This window comes from Rana temporaria, chromosome 10 (genome assembly GCF_905171775.1).
Source record: "Rana temporaria chromosome 10, aRanTem1.1, whole genome shotgun sequence".
NCBI lineage: Eukaryota > Metazoa > Chordata > Amphibia > Anura > Ranidae > Rana > Rana temporaria.
Genome location: NC_053498.1, coordinates 33,990,080 through 34,013,052, shown reverse-complemented (window position 1 = coordinate 34,013,052; position 22,973 = coordinate 33,990,080). Strand labels below are relative to the sequence as shown.

The window sequence follows — 22,973 nt, the reverse complement described above, 5'->3', positions numbered from 1 at the left end:
CGCGCGCCGCCGGAGGCGCGCGCGCGCGCCCCCCGCTCGCCCCCGACTCCCGTGCGTGTGCCCGGCGGGCGCGATCGCCGCCGGGCACACGCGATCGCTCGGTACAGAGCGGGGAACGGGAGCTGTGTGTGTAAACACACAGCTCTCGTTCCTGTCAGCAGGGGAAATGCTGATTTTCTGTTCATACAATGTATGAACAGAAAATCAGTGTTTCCCCAAGTGAGGCCACCCCCCCCCCCCACAGTAAGAACACACCCAGGCATACTTAACCCCTTCCCCGCCCCCTAGTGTTAACCCCTTCACTGCCAGTGGCATTTTTATAGTAATCTAATGCATTTTTATAGCACTGATCGCTATAAAAATGCCAATGGTCCCAAAAATGTGTCAAAAATGTCCGAAGTGTCCGCCATAATGTCGCAATACCGAAAAAAAAATCGCCGATCGCCGCCATTACTAGTAAAAAAAATATTAATAAAAATGCCATAAAAATACCCCCTATTTTGTAAACGCTATAACTTTTGCGCAAACCAATCAATAAACGCTCATTGCGATTTTTTTTACGAAAAATATGTAGAAGAATACGTATCGGCCTAAACTGAGGAAAAAAAATGTTTTTTTATATATTTTTGGGGGATATTTATTACAGCAAAAAGTAAAAAATATTCATTTTTTTCAAAATTGTCGTTCTATTTTTGTTTATAGCGCAAAAAAAAAAAAACGCAGAGGTGATCAAATACCACCAAAAGAAAGCTCTATTTGTGGGAAAAAAAGGACGCCAATTTTGTTTGGGAGCCACGTCGCACGACCGCGCAATTGTCTGTTAAAGCGACGCAGTCCCGAATCGCAAAAAGTACTCTGGTCTTTGGGCAGCAATATGGTCCGGGGGGTAAGTGGTTAAAAAAAGTTAAAACATGTAAATATAATATACCTTACTATCAAATTACCAATGCTAGCAGCATAGCAATTAAAATAGTTAATGTTGATTGAGAGAGTTCAACGTGGCTGTAAAGGCTCAAGTTTTTTTTACCTTCATGCATTCTATGGGCACCAAATACAATTTAGCCCCTACACCTAGCCCCTACTAACCACGAAAAACAAAATCCCACTTTTTTTTCTTTTAACGGAGGATTGGGGCTGCTCTGTGCAAAACCACTGCAGAGAGCAGGTAAGTATAACATGTTTGTTATTTAAAAAAAAATAATTGACTTTAACCACTTAAGCCCCGGACCATATTGCTGGTCAAAGACCAGAGCACTTTTTGCGATTCGGCACTGCGTCGCGTTAACTGACAATTGCGCGGTCGTGGCTCCCAAACAAAATTAGCGTCCTTTTTTTCCCCACAAATATAGCTTTCTTTTGGTGGTATTTGGTCACCTCTGCGGTTTTTAGTTTTTGCGCTATAAACAAAAATAGAGCGACAATTTTGAAAATAAATAATATTTTTTACTTTTTACCAAATTAAATATCCCCCAAAAATATATAAAAAAAATATTTTTTCCTCAGTTTAGGCCGATACGTATTCTTCTACATATTTTTCGTAAAAAAAAAATCGCAATAAGCGTTTATTGATTGGTTTGCGCAAAAGTTATAGCGTTTACAAAATAGGGGGTAGTTTTATGTCATTTTTATTAATATTTTTTTTTTACTAGTAATGGCGGCGATCAGCCATTTTTTTTCGGTACTGCGACATTATGGCGGACACTTTTGACACATTTTTGGGACCATTGGCATTTTTGTAGCGATCAGTGCTATAATAATGCATTGATTACTATAAAAAATGCCACTGGCAGGCACTAGGGGGCGGGGAAGGGGTTAAGTATGTTCCCTGGGTGTGTTCTAACTGTAGGGGGGGGGTGGACTCACTAGGGGAAATGACTGATTGCTGTTCATACATTGTATGAACAGACGGTCAGGCATTTCTCCCCTGACAGGACTGGGAGATGTGTGTTTACACACACAGCTCCCGGTTCTCGCTCTGTAACGAGCGATCGTGATTCCCCGGGTTGATCGCGACCGCCGGGCGTGCGCGGGAGTCAGAAGCGAGTGCGGGGCGCTTGCGCCTCCGGCGGCACGCACGCGCCCCTAGTGGCCGCTTCACGAGGCGACGTAGAACTACGGGCTCTCGCGCAGGAGAGCCGACCTGCCGCCGTTGAACGGTGGCAACGGGTCGGCAACTAGTTAATATCACTGCTTTAAATATGTGTAGATGCAGTGCTAAAAAATATTGGTTCCATCTTGAGTATGCAGTCCAGTTTTGGGCACCAAATACAATTTAGCCCCTACACCTAGCCCCTACTAACCACAAAAAACAAAAGCCCACTTTTTTTTCTTTTAACCCTGGCTGACGGTAATCTGCTATCTGGAATGTCACATAACAGGTCTAGAGACTGAACTTTGTTTAGTGCACCATAGTATGTAATTTAGACTGAGTGAAAAGGGGAGGAGAGGACAGAGTAAAGGGGCATCTATGAGGTGCTGTATAGACTGGGTTGAGTTTCTTGGAAGATTTCCCCTCTTTTACTGTTCCAGTGACAACTGCAAAATCTGTTTTTCCCTTCACATTTTGTCCAAGTGGCCACCAGAACAACTAGAGGGTAATCTCTTTGGACAGCAAAAAAAACTTGACATGGGTTTTTAGTATGTCCCCACTCAATCCAAAGCTAAAAAAAATGGCTTTAGATACAGTGACATGTTGGGGTTTTGTAGCTCAGTGGTACGGCCAAAACAGTGAGTGTACTCAACGCAAGAAATAGTTTTCAGGGCTTTCCTGCCCACTTTTATTTAAAAGAACGTTTAAAGTTCATACAGGTATGTCTTTCCCCACAAAAGATTCTCACCATCAATACGAACAAGCATAGCATTCAGCCTGCTGGCTCCCTTGGCATCTTTACTGCTCTGATTATTACCTTTTGGTCCCCCTGGCCATTATTACCTTTTGGTCCCCCTGACCATTAGTACCTTTTGGTCCTCCTGGCCATCAAACATGTCCCAGTGTTCATGCACAGACGCTGTACCTCAGCTCTGCGTCTTTGCAGCTTCCCAGCTGCTCTGTCCCTCATTGACTATTTGAATTTCGGCCAAGTCACCAGGACATTTGAGATATGTGTAGTCCTACAAGTACCACCCAGCCTGACTAAAGTCCATTAAAAAATCCATGCAGCCGGTTGGAGAATTATCCCCTAAATGTTAACTACATCCTATCTGATAAAATAGCCAATGGGGGAGATTCCCCCATTCATGCTGTTTAACGTGAATGGGGGGAATGATTGATTTCAAACTGTGTACAGCTAGTACTGGTTGTATCAATGAATGCGCTAATTCAGCCATTCCCAACCAGAGTTCCTCCGGGGGTTGCTGGGGGCTTCTTGAGCTCTGTCTGATTGACCTGCCATTTGATAATGCCTGCCTAATTCCTGGTCTAAGGCCATTTGGCAGAGCCAGCAGCATAACACCAATTACATTTTTAACTGTCTGGAAGGATGTAATTCTGACCACCATGGTAAAGGGTGCATTCTTTCCACGTACCACCAATGTAAGGGACATTTTTATCACTGACCACCAATAAACAGTTTTTAACAAGGGTTCCCCGAGATCTGAAAATTATTTCAAAGGTTCCTCTGGGGTAAAAAAGTTGAGAAAGGTTGTTGTCATTGGACAGCACAGATCAGGCTGTGTTTAATGTGCATTCATTTTCGCCTGAATACATTTCCGTCCGAATTTCAGCTATTTTCGTATTTGTTTTAACAATCGAAAACGAAAGTGCAGGATACGAAAACCGAAAGATCCGACATAAACAAATGCTTTATTTTGTTTTCGTCCGTTGAATGTGCCTAACCTTAACTTTATTAGTCCAAGATTATTCTACATAGAGAGAAAAGATTTGACATTATAGAGAGAAAGGATTCGACATTATAGAGAGAAAAGATTCAACATTATAGAGAGAAAAGATCGCTGCGGGAATTGGGTGGGGGAAGTAAAATAAAAATAATGATGATGATGAATGTTATTGGCTGATTGTAACCAAAGAGGAGGAGCAGTAAAATAGCTAGAACTAACTTGACAATTTAACATGAACGACGAAGATTCGATAAAGCATTGAAAAACATACAAACGTTGAATCTGTCATTGAAGGCTTAAGGTGTCTGTCGAATGTTCAAAGAAGATTCGATGGAGCAGCTAAACTGTATGGCGCTGCAATCGTACATTTCCGGTCAAATACTCCGCCCATAGGCTATAGAAAAATTCTAATGTTGGTTGACTAGTAATGATAATTAATAAATATAATTGCTACTAGTCATACAACATTAGAATTCTTCTATAGCTTGTAGGCGGAACATTCGACCGGAAATGTACGATTCGACGTACAGTTTCGCTGCTCCGTCGAATCTCCTTTGAACATTCGACAGACACCTAGGGCCAGATTCACGTAGAATTCCGGCGGCGTAACGTATCCCATTTACTTTACCCGCCGCAAGTTTTCAGCGCAAGTGCTTGATTCACAAAGCACTTGCTTGTAAACTTGCAGCAGGGTAACGTAAATCCGTCCGGCGCAAGCCCGCCTAACTCAAATGGGGCGTGTATCATTTAAATTAGGCGCGTTCCCGCGCCGAACGTACTGCGCATGCTCTGTTTTGTAATTTCCTGCCGTGCTTTGCGCGAAATGACATTGCACCGACGTCATTTTTTGAACGGCGACGTGCGTTACGTCCTTTCTTATTCCGTACGACTTACGCAAAAAAAAATTTCAAAATTCGACGCGGGGACGACGGCCATACTTTAACATGGCTAGTCTAAATATAAGCCATTGAAATAGCATGCGTAACTTTACGGGAAAAGCCGACATAAGAGAATGCGACGAGCGTGCGTAGCTTCGTGGATCGCCATTAACAGCTAATTGGCATACCCGACATGGAAAACGACGCAAACTCCACCCAGCGGTCGCCGAAGTATTGCATCCTAAGATCCGAAGGCGTACGAAGCCGTACGCCTGTCGGATCTTAGCCAAATGCCGTTGTATCTTTGTTTGAGAATTCAAAATAAAGATACGACGCGGCAAATTTGAAAGTACGCTGGTGTATCAGTAGCGGCGTACTCTCACTGTGAATCTGGCCCCATAAGTATTCAAATGGCAGATTCAACCTTAATTCATTCAGATTTTTGGACGAATGCAATGTCCAACGAAAAAGGAAACAAATAAAAACGAATTTCGTGAGTAACTAAATAAATAAATAAATACATTTTTCGGACGAAAAAAAATTCCGAAGCAAAATATTTCAGTGTGCACATGTCTAGTGTTTAATTTCTCTCAAAAACAAGGATGACAAGCTCATTGTTTACTACAAGATACTTGAAGACAAATAAGGTGTGATTAGCTTATAAAAAGCCTTCTATTCTTCTTAACGGCCCAGCCCTGATTTCACAAACAGTTTTAGTTAACTTTGGAAAGTTTTGTTTGTCCTAATTGTTATTCATGTGCATTCATTCATCCATCACTTGTCCAGAGAAGTTATGTGTTGTGGTAGAAGCAACACCTCTATTCACCTACCATTGTATTCAGAAATGAGATGCATGCAAATTGGACTTTTTAGCCATTGTGTTTTGAGTGTTTTTTTTTTCAAACTAAATCGAAGCATAGGTAACAACTTCAACGTGTCTACAGATATAAAATTTTATTTTAGCAGAACTTCAGGCAAACATCTAATTATACTGTTAATGTGTATTTCTGAGCAAAATAAAAATGTATATTCATAACATCTCTACAATACATGCCAATATTCCCATGTTTCTCTTTAACCACTTCCAGTCCGGACCAATTCTGACATTCCTATCCTACATGTATAAAACAATATATATTTTTGTTTGCTAGAAAACTACTTAGAATCCCTAAACATTATATATATATATTTTTTAAGCAGAGGACCTAGAGAATAAAATAGTGGATGTTGGATATTATCATGTCACACAGTAGTTGCGTATTTTTCAAACTCAATATTTTTAGAAAACAATACACTTTAATGAATTTTAATGCACAAAAACACACTTTTTTTCTGTAAGACATAAAAGATAATGTTACACCATAATTTGTTATCACAAAGATGATGAATAAATAAATAACAAACATGTCACACTTTAAATTGCGTCTGACAGTGGAACGGCGACTAACTACGGTACTTAAAAATCCCCATAGATGAAAATTTACAGCTTTTACAGGATACCAGTTTAGGGTTATACAGAAGGTCAGATATTAGAATTATTGCACTCTGCCATTCGCAGTGATACCTCACACGTGTAGTCAATCGCCGTTTACATATGCGTTAGGGACCAGCGTGTGAATTCACATTTGTGTGCAAGCACAGCAGACGCAGGTGCTTTAAACTTTTATTTTATGATGTAGCGCCCTGATGTTTAGGCAGGGTTGCTATCAAATTTAGTTGCCAGGCGATAGTTGCTTTGGCTAATTGTTAGGAGATCAACCGATTCCTCTCTAAATCTGGACTTGGTGCACCCTTTCTATTTGGTCACTGGGTGGCACTATGCTAGTGACATTAGATAAGACAGGGGCTTTGCAAGCTTGGACATGAATGGATGGGGTGTCTCAGCCAATAGGCAGGGATGTTCTTTGGTCCCTTGGCCTGCTGGGAGAGCCTATTTATTTGGGTGGAGTCAGGTGATCAGAGTTTTGTGCTACCCGGACGGCTGTCTGAGTGAACGTGTGTTATGCTGCCCTGGGCTAGTAGGCCAGAAGCCTGAGGCCTATCCAAGGGACACCTGGCTGCTAGGCTGCCTTAGGCCTATCCAGGAGCAGGAGAAGCAGCATAGGTTTGGGAATACTGACTTGTAGTCCAACCAGAAGTAGCGGTTCAGCTGGACAGGGAACCAGCTGTGGTCAGAGGTAGAGGGAAACCTGTCGCCACTAAGGGACCATCCACCTTGTTACTGGAGACTACTGTGAGTAAGCTGAAACCTAGTGGGTCAGCAGGGGTGACGCTTGAGGAGTATCTGTGAGTGCCAAGCCAGGAACCCATCAGGGAAGCGGGGTGACGCTTGAGGAAGATACGGAGGGCTAAAAGTGGAAGAGCTCAGGGGATCGAGTGGCTATTGGATCCGAAGTCTAGTGAAAGACTGGGAGTCTGCCAATACATGGTTTGAATCTCTGCCAGTCCCTGCTGAACCCGCCGAGATTTGAACCGTCTATGGCTGGCTTAAAGAGGAAGTAAACCCTGATGGGTTTTACTTCCTTTTTTTCCCCCAGCACAGTAAAAGCATATTGGGCTAGTATGCATCGCATACTAGCCCATTATGTGGCACATACCTGCAAACGAAGCTCGCAATTTCGCCATAGTGGGCGCATCCATCTTCGCCCCTTCTGCCTTCCAGGTCGCGGACTCTGTCTCTGTGACTGTCCGGAGTCGCGTAACGTCACTCCTGCGCATGCACGCGGGTGCCGTCAATCACTGCACTTGCTAGTGAAGAAACAGCACAGTGCATGCGCCGAAGGACATCAAGGTAAATATCTCCTAAATGGCGCACGTTTAGGAGATATTTACAGTACCTATAAGTAAGCCTCATTATAGGCTTACCTATAGGTAAAAGAGACACAGAGAGGTTTACAACCACTTTAAGTAAAGGTACAGTAACTTACAGTATGGGCAGGGTCACTTTAACAATTTCCAGTAGAGAAACACAAGAATGTTATTTTGACCTTTTGTTGGTCTCTCAATCGGAAATTGTTTAAATATATATAAACAGAACTCACAAAGAAAAGGAAGGTGTCTGACAGTGTTTTATCACTATCTAGGGTATTGTCACCTATGTGTTCTCATACCCCCAACGGTGTTGAGATAAACAGTATCTACCTCTGTATGCATTGATTGGCCAGAGATTAATTCTGTATTCATAGAGGTAGGGGCTGGACTGCACTATAAGAGACCTTGCCAGAATTCCAAATGCTTTATTTGAAGAAGACCTCACTTCATCGATAAACCAGCCAGAAAATCCCCTCAAGACTTTTCATCACCCAAAGTAAAGGTATGTGTAACTCACTGTTTATTGAACAAGCAAAGATTCAATTTTTTTCCTGTTTTTTGCAAATATTTTAATGGCAGGCAAGGAAAAAGTTGTCTCTCTCAACCAGGGATCTGTGGAACCCTAAGGTTCCTCTAGTGGTTGCTAGGGGTTCTTTGACTGGTGGCAGATTTGATTCCCACCTACAATGACCACCAATGTAAGGAACACATTTTCCACTGACATACAATGTAAGGGGTCACTGCCAGGGTGGGGTGGGGCAGTTATCCCCTGAGCACCTAGACACTATGATTTCCACAGTTTGCGTTTCTTTTATAGCCATTATTATTATTCATTTTATATTAAGATTATTATTGTCTGTTATAGGAGGCGTAGGAGAGGGATGTTGTTAAATGATCCACTTTTAATGTCATATACTCTGGGTATGCCAAGTTCTTCATTCTTAATACAACTCACTGATCATGATAATAAAATGTAGTTGTGGATATAATAGTTTTTAGCAGGGGTGCCCTGAGACCCAAAAACTATTTTAGAGGTTTCCCCAGGGTAAAAAGTTTAAGAAGGGCTGGACTAAATATTACTTTCGGTCACTTAAGATGGACTTAAATTTGCACCCTTTTTCTTCTTATAAGAAGACTTTATTTGTTACTGACTTTCTTTTGGAATAGTGACAGTGGCCATTTTATGTGGTTAATTGGCTGATGGTCTTCCCCCTGAGTTCGGCAAAAAGACCTGAATGTTTGGTTAAATTCTTATGTTTATGGGTTTTTAAGTTTACTACGATATTTTTTATGCCAAAGTGCCATACATCTGTGTCATGCAAATGATGAATCTTAGATATGGTTACATGTAATACCCTAGACTAATGATTTGTGTACGGTATGTGACATATGTAATGTCCTTGGTTGTATGTTTTGAGTTTCTCATTCTTGAGCTTTATTGTAATGTATCTTTATGATTTTGGCACAATAAACATATTTCTGATTTTATATATATATATATATATATATATATATATATATATATATATATATATATATATATATATTATTATGCAGGATTTATATAGCGCCAACAGTTTGCGCAGCGATTTACAACATCAGGGAAAACAGTACAGTTACAATACAATTCAATACAGGAAGGATCAGAGGTGTGATATATATATATATATATATATATATATATATATATATATATGGCTAGATTCACGTACCTGGGCGCATCTTTTGGCCGGCGTATCGCATCCCATTTGCACTACGCCGACGTAACATAGTGAGGCAAGGCCAGTATTCACAAAGCACTTGCTCCATAAGTTACGTCGGCGTAGCCAAAATGGGCCCACGTAAGCCCGCCTAATTCCAATTAGGCAGGTAGTGGGCGTACTACATGTAAATTAACCGTGACCCCATGTAAATGAAGGGCCGTTGGTACGGCGCATGCGCACAAATGCTCAGAATCACGTCGCAAATACTCCCTACGATACGACGGCTCAATGCGTATGACATGAACCTAACTTACGCCCAGCCCCATTCACGTACGACTTACGTAAACGACGTAAAAGCCGACAGCAGTTCCGACGTCCATACCTTGCATGGGCTGCGCCACCTATAGAGGTGTTTTATCTTTACGCCGGCGTATGTCTTACGTAAACGGCGTAGCTTACTGCGACGGGCGTACGTACATTCGTGAATCGGCGTATCAAGCTCATTTACATATTTGACGCGTAAATCAACGGAAGCGCCCCTAGCGGCCAGCGTAAATATGCACCCAAGATACAACGGCGTAGGAGACTTACGTCGGTCGTATATTGGCAACATTCAGGCGTAGCTCATTTTAAGAATGAGCGCATAGATACGACGGCGCATTTCCAGACTTACAACGGCGTATCTACTGATACGTCGGCGTAAGTCACTGTGAATCTGGGCCATAATGTTTATTCTAAAGGTACATTTAATTATTATTGAAATATTCACCTGAAATGGATGTTTGATATGATATTTACATATTTTAAGGGTCACATTTTCATGACTATTTTATATATAGAAGTTGCAGGTGACCCTTCTAGTGGCTGGCGAATAAGCATAGCACATGCTGTGAGAAAATGTTTTTGTGCTACCAGCATAAGAGGCTAGCTCAGATCACCTTTCCTTTATTTTTAAGATATTGGAGGGTGTATCTTCAGCAGTTTTTCCCCAGAGAAGCCTCCAACATAATTTTCAGGTCTTGCTAAGTACCAAGTTATCATTGGGAAAATGCCCTTTACATTGATGGTCAGCAGGAATAATGCAGTAAGAAGAATGCAGCTCTTAGGCCGCGTACACACGGTCGGACAAAACCGATGAGAATGGACCGAGGTTCAGTTTCATCGGTCCAAACCGACCACGTGTATAGCCCATCGGTCTGTTGTCCTTCGGTCCAAAATTTTAAAACATGCTTTGAAATCGAACCGATGGACCGCTGCCCGATCGGTCCAAACCGATGGTTAGTACAGAAAGCATCGGTTCAAAACCCGCGCATGCTCAGAATAAAGTCGACGCATGTTTGGAAGCATTGAGCTTCGTTTTATTCAGCACGTCGTGTGTTTGACGTCATCGCATTCTGACCCGATCGGTTTTTGGAACGATGGTGTGTACGCACATCAGACCATCAGGCCACTTTAGCGGTGAACCGATGGAAATGGCCAGTTGGACCATTCTCATCGGTTTGGAACGACCGTATGTACGCGGCCTCACAGTGATAGTCAAAATGCCACCTTTATAGACAGCTATACAGTTAATTGTGTTATGCCGCTAATTTTGCTAAATAGCATTAGCCCTTGAACTATGAAAGCATCATTAAATAGGAGGTTAATAAGCGTTTCACCTGTAGACTAATATTATTGAAGTGGTACAATACCATTGCAAAGCTATTACAAAGGAATCACAATGTATTGCAGTAGATGTTAAGACTTGCCTTTCTAATACTCATCTTGTTGTACGTGTGTTTGCAGGTGAATCCCTTCCACGATATACTCTTCAGGGGTATGGACCAAGGAACGAGGAACAAATGCATAGTTCTTCTCATGTTGATGTTATATGTGACAGAGACTCAAGCAGTTAGTGTTTACCACCTCTGTGGGATACAACTTGTGGATACTCTACTTATGGTGTGTGAAGGCAAAGGTTTCTACTACAGATCTTCCAAGGGTAAATATCATGATGTGCCTTCTATTTAAAGTCTAATTCCAATCTTAACATTGTTTTTTTTATTTTGGATAATATACTATGGCTGTCTGTGTCCTCAGGAATTTGGTTGAAGTTGTTGCTTGTTACTTTAATCTTTTTAATACCATAGACAATATATATCACTAAAGGTTGGCCAGCAACTGCTTTCCATAACTTTGAAGCTGCTCATGACATTGGGGGTTATTTACGAAAGGCAAATCTACTTTGCACTACAAGCGCAAACTACAAGTGCAAACTACAAGTGCAAAGTGCACTTGAAATTGCACTTGGAAGTGCAGTCGCTGTAGATCCGAGGGGGACATACAAGGAGAATAAAAAACAGCATTTTAGCTTGTACATGATTGGATGATAAAATCAGCAGAGCTTCCCCTCATTTCAGATCTACCCCTCAGATTTACAGCGCCTGCACTTTCAGTCCAATTTCAAGTGCACTTTGCACTTGTAATTTGCACTTGTATTGCAAAGTGGATTTCCCTTTTGTAAACAGCCCCCTAATGCCTCTTGATGGCACTAAAGCTGACACTCGACCACGCATCTGCTTCTTTGAAAGAAAAATCAGTTTAAAGTAGATCCATCTGAACCAACTTTCACTTCTATCGGTCCTGCACTGCCAGTAATGCAGCAAACGTCTATCAATTTAATTTTCTGAAATTCATAAAACATTTTATAGCGGAGTTCCACCCAAAAGTGGTACTTCCGCTTTAAGCACTCCTCGCCCCCTGACATGCCACATGTAATTTTTTTTGGGGGGGGGGTGTACCCTTTTTTCGTGTGACTTTCTGTCTCACTTGCTGCTTCCTATCTTCGGCCACCTAGGCGACTCCTCGTCTCGCCCCTAGGCGGCCCCTTCCTGCCAGCAATCTTCTGGGTCACAACTCAGGTCCCGGAAGATCGGCTGGCTAATAGTAGAGCGCAGCACGACTCGCGCCATGCACAGTGCACGCCCGGCCGTGAAGTTGTAAGCTGTCACGGCCGGGTGCCCACAGTTACCATGCCGACACCGAGTAGAGGAGTGAGCCTCCGGGTAGCCGCATCGCTGGACCGTGGGCCAGGAAAGTGTCAGTTTATTAAAAGTCAGCAGCTATGCTTTTTGTAGCTGCTGACATTTAATAAACTAAAAAAAACAGGTGGAACTCCGCTTTAATTTATTTTTCTTGCAATCAAGGCAGAAGTACTCTGCAGAATGGTTTTCCCCAAACACTCATCCTCCTGCCTATTAGCTTACTATTTTCCAGAAGTCTGCACAGAGTTTGACATAAAGGGCCAGATTCACAAAGAGATACGACGGTGTATCTACAGATACACCATCGTATCTCTGATTTTTACTGGTCCTATCTATGCACCTGATTCATAGAACCAGTTACGCATAGATAGGGCTGAGATCCGACAGTGTCACACTGTGTTACACTGTCGGATCTTTTTTTGGATTTAAAAATTGCGCCGGGGGCGTTCCCGCTGATTTACACTGAATAATATGTAAATCAGCGAGATACGCGAAATTCACGAACGTACGCGGACCCGACGCTGTGTTCTTACGTCGTTTCCGTAGCGCGGTACCCGTCGTATACTTACCCCTGCTAAAAGCAGGGGTAAGAATTGTTAAGTATGGCCGTCGTTCCCGCGTCGATTTTGAAATTTCCTACGTCGTTTGCGTACGCCGATTCACGAACACACGCGTCGCAAGTCCCGCTCACGTCGCAACCACTGACGTCCTATTGACGTCAGTGGGAGCAATGCACGCCGGGAAATTCCCCGGACGGCGCATGCGTATTTAAATCGGCGCGGGAGCGCGCCTGATTTAAATAGTACACTCCCCCAGCCGCGGAATTAGAATTCCGCCGGGGGAGTTAGGATCCGCCGTCGCAAGTTTGGAGGTAAGTGTGTTGTGAATTTGACACTTTCCTCACAAACTTGCGAGGGCGGATCTTAAAACACATAGGTTACACGGATCTAAAGATCCGCTAACCTTTGTGAATCTGGCCCAATATTTCAAGAATCTCCAATAATAACTTTAAGTTCACTTTAGTGATATTTTCCTCTTTTGGTGAGAAGCAAGCTGCACAATTTAAATGGATGTGATTATACTGTATTAGGTAAACCTCTCCCCACACTCCTGTTCAGCAAAGAATTGGAATTACCAGTGTCAAAAACTACAGTAGGTTATAACCCGTAATTATAATGTGATTAATTAAAATCCTTGCACTGTATTTATAATGCATTAGCTAGATTACATTTTATTCTCCATTATAAAATTGGAGCTTTATTTTGAAAAATTGTAATATGAATCTGTACTGTACTATATTGTTGTAAGGGGCTTTATTTCTTCTAGCCACTAGATGGGGCACCTCTCATCTAAAATGTCTAATGACTATGATCTATCTCTGAACAAGCATCTCTTCAGTATATGATTTTTTTTATTATTATTTACAGAAAGGAGTAGTTAAAGGATATGCAAAATTTTTTTTATAATTTTTTTTAAATGTCATACTTACCTAGGTTTTGCACTGAGTGGCCTCGATCCCCCTCTTCTGGGGTCCCTCAGTGGCGCTCTTGGCATTTCCTCTTCTCGAGTGCCCCATCGGAGAAGCACTCTCCCTTGGGGCACCCGTGAGGGCGCACTGCAGTGTCCTGCTGCTCCATTGACACAGACAGCAGGACTCAGCCCTGCCTCCCAGCTCCAGCATCATTGGAATTGATTGACAGCAGCGGATGGATATGTTGCTATCAATCTATCCATTCAGGACCTGAGACACCGGCTGGAGCAGGTGTGCTTGCCCCCGGCGCAGGAACGATGGGACTCAGTTAAGTAAAAGGGGGGCTCTGGGGGAGTTGGTGAACTACAAGAGGTTTTTCACTTCAATGCATTTAAATTTTTGAAGTTTACAACCCCTTTAATGTTTGGACTTCCAGCTGAAATAATGAGGCAGTCAGTAGTAAGTTCAACTTCAGGAAATAGCAAAAAGTCTGCCCTTGCAGTAGGGCACCCCCCACAGCAAATATTATTTTAGGCTAGGTTCACTATGCGGTTGGGGTTAGTGAGGTTTTCCGGCGCATTTTGGGGTGCATTTTGTGTTTTTGATGCATTTTTGCATGCGTTTTTCTTTTCTCCTTAACAAACTGTCAATAGCCGGTGGTTGAGGAACAGGCATCTGCCGCATCCTCAAAAACCGATAAGTCATCAGCTGTCAGCTAAGAAAAAAAATAAGAAAAAAATAAAACAGCATAGGCGCCCATCCTCCCACCCCCATCCATACCAGGCCCTTCGGGCCGCTGCCCACTCCTTTACAACCGGCTATTCACAGTTTGTTAAGGAGGGGGAAAAAAGCATGTAAAAACGCAACAAAAATGCAACACTTGCGTTTTTGGTTCGGATCTATTGAAGTCTATTACGCGCAAAACACAATCTGCCGTGGGGGAAAAAAGTTCCAGACCCTTTCCAAAAGCGCAGCGGCTGAAAAATCTATAGATGTGAATGTGTCCCATAGAAACCATGTTAAAATGACTGTAGTGCGTTTCTGCAAACCACAAAATGCTCTAAAAAATGCATAGGTGTGAACATAGCCTTAACATTTGCCAAAATAAGTACAAATCCTTACCTTATTCGCCGCTCCAGCAGGCTCCCTCCAGTGGTGCCTCCTCTGAAATTTGCTCATGGTCATTGGCCACTCCTGCCTCCTCAATGTACAAAACAGCCCTGTATAGTACAAGATGACACAGTCCTACAGTCCAGGAATTTGGGGAGAAGAGGAGAGCACTGGAGCCAGCTAGAGCAGTCATGTAAGGTAAATAATAATGACGTTTTTTGAACTCCCTAGTCATTAAAAGCATTTAACCCTTGGACTGCATCGCACGTTGGATGAAGGTAGGTATTTTTTTTCTAATTCCTGGAGTTGGACTTTAAACTTTGGAAAAACATAGATCTATATTCAGTTGCTAAATGCTAAATAAAAAAGGGTCAGATTCCATGGGCCAGTTAGTCTTTTTCTTCCATCACTCTTCTATGCTTACACCTAGGACCACTGAGGACAAGCAAAGCATACTTAGGTACTATGGGTTACTACACTTTATATACTGCTATTTACCTTGTAAGCTGGTATTTTAGGCACCCAAATAATGTTATTCTTTATTATTTCAGGCCAACCACATGGTGATTTTGCTAGTCGGAATAAAAAAAAGATTGGCATAGTGGAGAAATGTTGCCATCACAAATGCAGTTTAAATGAACTCCAGGCCTACTGCAAGTCTTGATATCTTCAACAGAAACTGGAAAACGTATTGCACATGCGCACAAATGAGCCTGACAGTAGAGAGATACCTGAAAGCGATGGTTTTGTTGTCTCACCTGTGTGTTGGTTTTGTTTGTCTTGTTTAATGGTTTGTTGAAACTTCGAACTGTTTGATGGAAGCTGCCCGGAATCAAGGCTGAACAGTAAAGGATACATTAGAATCTGCATAGAACAAGCTCACCACCTAAACATAGGTTCCAATTTTGTATATATGTTGGCTAGTTAATCACTTAGTAGTTTGTGGTATCTATATCATTCCCTCCTTCACCCACCTGCCTAAAGCTTCCACATTTGCTCATTAGATTTTTCACTTACTGTAAGTAGCAAAAAAAAAGGAAGGGTGAGAGGTTGGGAAGCTTTGGGCAGATATACCCATGTTTCTGCACCCAACAAAATGTGGTTCCTATAGAACCACAAAAAAAACGATTGTGATATTATATAATCTGTAAGACTAAAAATCTGGTTGTCCAATGCTGATTAATGTTATATCTTCATTAAAAATAATAAAATGTATTTTTAAATGCAACTAGTGTGAGTGGTTGAATGCATCTTTACATAAACTTTCCATCATTTTCTGCACAGTAGAACGCAGGGATTGCTCACAGGAGAAGAAACCAGAGTGAGCAATGTTGATTACCTATAGGTGGTGTTAGCCTTCCAATACACATGCACCAATTGCACAATTCAAACAGTTTTATATAAGGTGTAAGATTGGAGTGATCAGACTCCAGTGGTAGGTGCGTTTTTAGTGAGTATGCCAGTCCAGAACTGAATTTTTAAGGGCCTGGTAGCCCACTTTTATTTAAAAGCTCAAAAAGTTCACAGATACATCAGTAGCCCTCACAGGGAGGTTCCACTGTTGCTGTATCTTGCATACTCAACACTTTAGCCTCCTGGCTTTCATTCTTGCCATCCGGCTGTTTCAGGCTTTTAGCCTAGGCCTTAGGTCTACTCCTCAGAACAAACAGAGCTTCCTAGAGTTAAGCTCTCTCTTAGCTTACTCCTAATGAGCGCCTTGCTGCTCTATCACCAATGACATCTGCCTCCTGCAGATATGCACGCTCTGGCTGCACCCATGCAGCGTCTGACCCCTCTCAGAGGGATGGGAGTCCACCTGACTCCCATGCACAGACATAACTTAATTTCTGAACTTATTTGTTTTGGTTTGCATGCATAGATTGCTGACATGTGGTGAAAATTTCAAGTCAATAGCACCTTTAGAAATATATTTACCTAGAAAAATGGTGACATGTTCAATACTTATTTTACCGGCTGTTTCTTGCACTGATAAAAGCTAAGAGGCCTGAAACTGTTGTATGCAAGTTGATAATACTGGTTCTAAAAAATTATGGCTATATCTGTGCTAAACATCAGCACTCCTGGGTGCACTGATGATTTAAAGGAGAAATAAATATAATTGGGGTGACTCTACCCCCCATAGACAGAGCTTTTTGTTTTTGGGTTTTGTGCTGGAAGTCAGGATGCAATGCTGTACCTTGCATACAGTTACATACATCCGACTTACATCCAACTCAAACTTACAAATGGAGGGAGACAACAGGAAGTGAGAGGAAATCTACTTCTAGGAAGGGAAATTACTCCGGTAGGAATTTTCATGGGAAAAAGGTGTCTCCACTGAAGCTTGAATCCTTGTTTTCACGACAATCCAACATTTTCTAAATCCAATTGTCACAGAGCCAGAAAGTGAGGTGAAAACTTCTAAACAGGGGCACAGACAGCAAACCCAACGTTACATGGGTATTAACCCTTCCCTGTGCTATCCGAAACTTAAAAATATTTTTTTAGCTGGAGTTACACTTAAAAAATGTACCTGTTCCAACTTACATACAAATTCAACATAAGAACAAACCTACAGAACCTTTCTTGTTTGTAATCCAGGGACTGCATGTACAATTGAAAGCCACACTGCTACATCAAGGAACCTCTGCAAAGTGTGGTCCCTAACTTCTATACTATCTGAGCTACTTGCCAGCTGGTCAGTTGACTGCATCATCAAGCGCACAATGTGGGAAAACTGAAGATCAAGAAATATTTCACACTAACATGAAGACAACATACAAAAACAATGCTGTAGAATCCAAACCCAAGATCTCTAAAATTCCACAGTACCAATCACTGGTCTGATTTTTTTTTTCTTTTTGTTTTATTTTTTAAGGTTTTCATAAAAATGTAAGCAGATATTTCTATCCCAACATCTGTTCTGTTTTCCACCCATCACAGGAATGCCAGAAGCACCCCGGCGAATCAATGTTTTATGAACACCAAGTCTGAGATTTGTGTTTAGTGCCCCCAGCCTGTTGCTATGTAAAACATGTTGATTTTCCCTTCTCCTCCTTTCATTGGATGTCGGTTGGCTGTCATTTGAAGACCCTCTTCGAAAACAAGTGCTTGTTTACCAGTGTGGGAGGTGTAGGGCTAACCAGCTGGAACTTGTTTGGCCAATTTATTGTGAGAGCTGCTAGCCCTTGAGCCATAAAGTCAATAGAAAGGGAAAGGGAATACAAGCTCATTCCATGGCTGATAATATTATGTGGCTTCTCAGGCTTCAAGTCAAACAAACAGGTGCAGCTGATCTAAGAAGCCTCTTCCCCAGTTGAAAAACAACCTCTTTCATGGAATCTGAGATTCCAAGACATTTAACCCCTTGGAGGACTCTGAAACCTCAAACTGGTCCCGGCCAGGCAATGTCCAATGTGTAGTCAGATTTAAAACAAATATTAGAAAGTGGTTTAGATGGGCAAATTTGCTGGCCCAGGTACCGCTGGCCCAGGCCTGTCTTTAAATAAAAATAGCAACTGACCACGAAAATTCCCAGCCAATCAACTTTTCCTCTTGCAGATTCAACCAGGTAGCATCATCCAGGATCATAAAGTTGACCGCAAACTACGAATGTTCACTTCGATTTCTGAATTTAATGTATGTTCTCCAAAGGTTCACCTAAAGGTGCATGCATACCCCTTTTCTTTTGTTTTGGCGTAGGGAATTATTAAATCCCCCATGAGTTTGTATGTCAGTCAGTCAGTTTATTTTGCCCTTTATCTCCTGTGAGGGATTACCTTCACTTTAGTTTGAGAGTCGTAATAGGTAGTAAGCGGAAATCCCTACAATGAGGTGAATAATTTTAGATGCTTGTTACAGGAGGTGTCCCCATTAAAATTGGTCAAACACTAGTAGATTTTCATAAGAAAATTTTAAAGGAAATTCTCAGTTCATTTGAGGAGAAATCATGTATAAAAAAATGCGCTGCTCATCCTCAATTGACCACACACGAACAATTTAATTTCCCCCTTGGACTTTTAGGCAGCAAAGAACAAAAAGGGTGCAGTAGTGTGAAATATATTAACTATGGGGTAGATTCACGTAGAATGGCGTATTTTTGTGCGGGCGTAACGTATCCTATTTACGTTATGCCTCCGCAACTTTTACAGGCAAGTGCCATATTCTCAAAAGAAAGTTGCGGCGGCGTAGCGTAAATAGGCCGGTGTAAGCCCGCCTAATTCAAATTGTGAAGAGGTTGGCGTGTGTTATGTAAATTAAACATGACCCGACGTGATTGACGTTTTTCACGAACGGCGCATGCGCCGCCTGTGGAATTTTCCAGTGTGTATTGCTCCAAAGTACGCCGCAAGGACGTATTGGTTTCGACATGAATGACGTCCAGCCCCATTCACGGACGACTTACGCAAACAACGTAAATTTTTCAAAATTCGACGCGGGAACGACGTCCATACTTAACATTGGTACGCCACATGTACGCCACCATATAGCAGGGGTAACTTTATGCTGGGAAAAGCCTAACGTAAACGGCGTAACTGTACTGCGTCGGCCGGGCGTACATTCGTGAATTCGTGTATCTAGCTGATTTACATATTCTAGGCGTAAATCAGCGTACACGCCCCTAGCGGCCAGCGTAAATATGCAGTTAAGATCCGACGGCGTAAAAGACTTACGTCGGTCGGATCTAATAGAAATTTATGCGTAACTGATTCTATGAATCAGGCGCATAGATACGACGGCTCAGACTCAGAGATACGACGGCGTATCTGGAGATATAATGAAAAAATGATATAAATTGCGCTAAAAACAACAAATAATGTGATACCAATACAATGATCAGGTGCAATCAATAATTAATGATAATAATATATCCACAAGGATAAATAGGCTATGGTAGTGACATAGCATAAAACAAAAAATGTGTATACAAAATATGTCACCAACGTATAATGAGTGTATCACCAACGTATGATAAGTGAAAAACAATAAATAATTAAATTATACTTGAGTCCACATTGAAGCAATATCACAGAGAACTACTCTCCATAATTGTATCCATAAGCGTATTAGATGATACCACCAATGGGTTAAAAGGTCAATTGATCATAGCAGAAAGCCTTAGAGCGTATGTAGTTGCAAACAACAGCCTTAGATTGTATGCAATTCAAACAGCTCCACCTCCGCTCCACACAGATCACGATGAGATGTGAAATATAGGGGGGAGAGAGAAAGACACAATAGCATAATATTGTACCGACCAGGTGACCAACAATGCACTAGCTAGGGCTGATACACTCACGAATTCCCCTCTTTGTCAAAGCCGCTCAGTAACAGCACATGAGATCCTCACTCGGGAACTCCGATGGTCTCGTCACGGCAGGCTCCTCCCCTACGCGTTGCATCACTTGCCATATGACTTAGTCATGGGTAATGGAGATACGCCATCGTATCTCCTTTGTGAATCTGGGCCTATATCTTTATTCATACAAGACTAAAAACAAATGTGCTCTGGTCTATAATGTCCCCATTTAAAATACAAAAATAACCCTGCTAGATGCAGAGATGCTTTACACAGGATGTCTATACTATACTTCTGTCTCAGAACAACAACTCCAATGCGTTTCGATAAACAAAAATCACAATCTTCATTAACCACTTACGGACCACCCGCCATCGTTACACGTCGGGACTTTGAAGAGGAATATCATTGTTATGGCAGCAGCTAGGTTGCCATAACCCCGGTATCCTGTTCTTCAGTGAACGGTCTGGTTTCTGATAAAAGTGGTCTCTGTGGTGGATTCTCCGTGAGATCACTTTTACCGGGGGCGGGAGAGAGCCCCCCTCCCGCCGCGCTCCAGTTGTCTCCGCCACTTGCCAGAGCCGCCGGTAGCGGTGGAGACGATTAGGTCCTCTTCCCTGCTTGGCTGGCTGCCAAGTGAGGCGAAGATAGCCCCCACTTGGCCTCATAGCATAGACTGGCGGAAGCGATGTCAAAAGTCACTTCCACCCAATGCTCTTAAAGGAGAACTTTAAAAAAAATTAAATATGAGATCTGAAGTCTTTTTAACCCCAGTTCCCATATTTAAGAGGTCCTGTCAGGCTTTCTTTCCATTACAAAGGATATTTACATTTCTTGTAATAGGAATAAAAATGACCCAATTTTTTTTAAATGGCAGTGTCAAAATAAAAAATAAAAAGTAAAATAAACAAGAAAAAAAATATTTAAAGTGTTCTGTCCTGCCAAGCATGCGCGCAGAAGCGACCGCATACATAAGTATTAAAACAGGGTGTTCAAGCCACACATTTAAAAAGGTATCGCCGCAATCATTAGAGCAAGAGCAATAATTCTAGCCCTAAACCTCCTCTGTAACTCAAAACATGCAACCTGTCAAATTTTTTTAAATGTCGCCTATGGAGATTTTTAAGGATAAAAGCTTGTCGCCATTCCAGGAGCGGGCGCAATTTTGAAATGTGACACATTGGGTATTAATTTACTCGGTGTAACATTATCTTTTCACAATATATTTAAAAAAATTGGGCTAACTTTACTGTTGTTATTTTTTAATTCAAAATGTTTTATTTTTTCCCAAAAAAGTGCACTTGTAAGACCGCTGCATAAATGCGGTGAGACAGAAAGTATTGCAATGACCACCATTTTATTCTCTAGGGTGTTAGAAAAAAACGATATATAATGTTTGGGGGTTCTAAGTAATTTTCTTGCAAAAAAATATTTTGACTTGCAAACACCAAATCTCAAAAAGAGCTTCGGTCCTCAAGTGGCTAAGGGGTTTAGAACAGTTCAGAGCACACATAATATTATAACATCACATAATGCATTATCAAGTACATAGTAGTTCTTATTTGATCCCAAGCTTCATGAAATATCAATTGTTTATATGTGATATAGTTATCTTATCGCTCGGAGATAATGAACAAGGATCAAAGCAATTAAAAAACAGGTACTTTGGGCATCCCAACCGCATTCCAGGAGGGGTAGATCCTCAGAGAGTTCTTTGCTATGAGGTGCAATGTTGAACTTCCGGCGACCAGTATGAGAGAGTGAGAGCGATAACACCAAATTAAACCCACCTGCTCCCCATTCACACCTGAGACCTTGTAACACTAACGAGTCACCGGAGAGGAAAAATGGCTAATTGGGCCCAACTTGGACATTTTCACAGGGGTGTACTCACTTTTGTTGCCAGCGGTTTAGACATTAATGGCTGTGTGTTAAGTTATTTTGAGGGGACAGCAAATTTACACTGTTATATAAGCTGTACACTCACTACTTTACATTGTAGCAAAGTAATTTCTTCAGTTTTGTAACATGAAAAGATAGAACAAAATATTTACAAAAATGTGAGGGGTGTACTCACTTTTGTGCTATACTGTATATCTCAGTTCATTTGGTGACTTGACTAATGTTGTTTGAAAGTACTTCAAAATTTAGTTTGCTTTTTAACATAAGATGTTGGAATGAATGGACTTTCTGAATGAAAACTTCATACACTATTAGACATTTGAATCCAACCATGCATGTTCTGTTTTTGTGTTTTCAAACGTAAAGGGGTTGTAAAGGTAAAAAAATGTTTCCCTAACTAGCTTCCTTTACCTTAGTGCAGTCCTCCTTCACTTACCTCATCCTTCCATTTTGCTTTTAAATGTCCTTATTTCTTCTGAGAAATCCTCACTTCCTGTTCTTCTGTCTGTAACTCCACACCGTAATGCAAGGCTTTCTCCCCGGTGTGGAGAAAGCCTCTTATGGGGGGAGAGGGCAGGCAGGAGTGTCAGGACACTCTCTACTTTGCAGATAGAGAAAGGAGCTGTGTATTAGTGGGCGTCCTGACACTCCTGCTCGCCCCCTCAAGAGGCTTTCTCCACACCAGGGAGAAAGCCTTGCATTACTGTGTGGAGTTACAGACAGAAGAACAGGAAGTGAGGATTTCTCAGAAGAAATAAGGACATTTAAAAGCAAAATTGAAGAATGAGGTAAGTGAAGGAGGACTGCACTAAGGTAAAGGAAGCTATTTAGGGAAAAGAAAATGTACCTTTACAACCCCTTTTAATTAATGACCCGTCACCCATAATCTCTGACTTATTAAATTATTTCTCTAGTGACACATCATATGTAAGCAGAGAG

The 22,973-nt window shown here is 41.7% G+C and overlaps 1 long non-coding RNA gene across 1 annotated transcript; it reads left to right on the top strand.

Moving 5' to 3' along the window:
* Nucleotides 1-7,721: 7,721 nt before the first annotated feature.
* On the top strand, nucleotides 7,722-16,314 carry LOC120916047. The gene is made up of 3 exons (XR_005743931.1): nucleotides 7,722-8,028; nucleotides 11,015-11,210; nucleotides 15,385-16,314. It is a non-coding gene; the product is annotated as an uncharacterized LOC120916047 (long non-coding RNA).
* Nucleotides 16,315-22,973: the final 6,659 nt, after the last annotated feature.